Source organism: Canis lupus, chromosome 13 (genome assembly GCF_003254725.2).
Source record: "Canis lupus dingo isolate Sandy chromosome 13, ASM325472v2, whole genome shotgun sequence".
NCBI classification, from domain to species: Eukaryota; Metazoa; Chordata; class Mammalia; order Carnivora; family Canidae; genus Canis; species Canis lupus.
This window is the reverse complement of record NC_064255.1, coordinates 27,018,152-27,020,721: the sequence shown is the minus strand read 5'-3', so window position 1 is coordinate 27,020,721 and position 2,570 is coordinate 27,018,152. Positions and strand designations below refer to the sequence as shown.

At 37.2% G+C, this 2,570-nt stretch overlaps 1 pseudogene; it reads right to left on the bottom strand.

Annotated features, from left to right (window-relative positions):
- Positions 1-456: 456 nt before the first annotated feature.
- Positions 457-1,546, bottom strand: LOC112662499 (ribosomal biogenesis factor-like; annotated as a pseudogene).
- Between the last annotated feature and the right edge of the window lie 1,024 nt (positions 1,547-2,570).

The window sequence follows — 2,570 nt, the reverse complement described above, 5'->3', positions numbered from 1 at the left end:
ACATGACTCGGTGGTCATCATGATAAGTATACTCTTAATCACCATCCTCCCTCCCCTCTCGTGACCATCAGTTTGTTGTCTTATTCTTGGTTTTATGTAGTTTTCTCATTCTGTAGTCTCTTTCTCTCCTTTTTTTTTTGTTGTTGTTTCTCAAATTCCACATATGAGTGAAATCATATTATATTTATCTTTCTTTGACTGACTTATTTCAATTAGCATTATACTCTCTAGCTCTATCCATGCCATTGTGAATGGCAGGATTTCATTCCTTTTATGGCTTGGTAAAATTCCATTCTATATGTATGTGGATGTATATATCCACATATATATATATATATATAAATTCTTTATCCACTCATTTGTTGATGGACATTTGGTCTCCTGTCCATAGCTTGGCTATTGAACAGAATGCTGCAAGAAACAGGGATTCATAGATCTTTTTTTTTTTTTTTTAAATAAAACTGTATAAAACATTTAATTTATTGGTCTTTTGGGGGGTATTTGATGTATCTCCAGTGTATTACAACTGAGCCATTAATCTTGTTGCTTCGTCAACATTAACTGGTTCATTTTCAGGACACTGCTGAGGAATCAGCTGTTTCTGCAGAGGTTCAAGGGAAAGGCCTTTTGAGAAATTTGCAAGTTCCTTTTGTATATCTACAAAAGCTTTATTCACTGTTAACTTCTTCATCATTCACAATGTTTATCTTCTTAAGATTAGTGGTAACTGGTTTTGCTTTGTTTTTTTTTTTTTGGTGTTCCTTCTTTATTTTTATTTTTTTTTAAATTTATTTTTTATTGGTGTTCAATTTACTAACATACAGAATAACCCCCAGTGCCCGTCACCCATTCACTCCCACCCCCCGCCCTCCTCCCCTTCCACCACCCCTAGTTCGTTTCCCAGAGTTAGCAGTCTTTACGTTCTGTCTCCCTTTCTGATATTTCCCACACATTTCTTCCCCCTTCCCTTATATTCCCTTTCACTATTATTTATATTCCCCAAATGAATGAGAACATATAATGTTTGTCCTTCTCCGACTGGCTTACTTCACTCAGCATAATACCCTCCAGTTCCATCCACGTTGAAGCAAATGGTGGGTATTTGTCATTTCTAATAGCTGAGGAATATTCCATTGTATACATAAACCACATCTTCTTTATCCATTCATCTTTCGTTGGACACCGAGGCTCCTTCCACAGCTTGGCTATCGTGGCCATTGCTGCTATAAACATCGGGGTGCAGGTGTCCCGGCGTTTCATTGCATTGGTATCTTTGGGGTAAATCCCCAACAGTGCAATTGCTGGGTCGTAGGGCAGGTATATTTTTAACTGTTTGAGGAACCTCCACACAGTTTTCCAGAGTGGCTGCACCAGTTCACATTCCCACCAACAGTGTATGAGGGTTGCCTTTTCTCCGCATCCTCTCCAACATTTGTTTTTAGACTTAAAGTTTTTTTTGGCTGGCTATATGAAATACTCCTGGACTTCTGTCCTCTTAGTTTGTTCTTGGCCATTGTCTTCAATACCCTCGTGCAGCAGCTCATGACCCAGGTGACGCCATCTACTTGCACAGGAGCTTCCGGCACATACTTCTTATTGAATTAGTGTTTTTGTATTCCTTGGGTAAATACCCAGTAGTGGAATTACAGGATCATATGGTAATTCTGTTTTTAATTTTTGAGGAACCTTCATACTGTCTGCCATAGTGTCTGCACCAGTTTGCACTCCCACTAACAGTGCATGAGGGTTCTTTTTTCTTCACATCCTCACCAACACTTGTTGTTTCTTGTGTTTTTTAATTTATCCATTCTGACAGGTATATATGATATCTCACTGTGGTTTTGATCTGCATTTTCCTGATGATGAATGATGTTGAACATCTTGTCATGTGTCTGTTGGCCACCTGGATGTCTTCTTTGGAAAAATGTCTGCTCATTTCTTCTGCCCATTTTTAATTGAACTATTTGTTTATTTTGGTGGTGAGTTATATAAGTTCTTTATATATTTTGAATACTAACACTTTATCAGGTTTGTCATTTGCAAATATTTTTTCCCATTTGGTAGGTTGCCTTTTAGTTTTATTGGCTGTTTCCTTCATTGTGGAGAAGCTTTTTATTTTGATGAAGTCCTAATAGTTTATTTTTGCTGTTGTTTCCCTTTCCTCAGGAGACATATTTAGAAAAATGTTAATATGGCTGATGTCAGAGACATTACTGCCTGTGCTCTCTTCTAGGATTTTTATGGTTTTAGGTCTCACATTTAGATCCTTAATCCATTCTGAGTTGATTTTTTGTGTAGGGTATGAGAAAGTGGTTCAGTTTCATTGTTTTGCATGTAGCTGTCTAGTTTTCCCAACACTATTCGTTGAAGACACTGTCTTTCCCGTTGCATATTCTTCCCTCCTTTGTAAAAGATTAATTGACCGTGGTTTTATTTGTTGATCTATGTGTCTATTTTTGTGCCAGTATCATACTGTTTTGATTACTATAGCTTTGTAATATATCCTGATATCTGGGATTGTGATAGCTCCAGTTTTGTTCTTTTTCAAGCTTGCTTTGGCTATTTGAGGT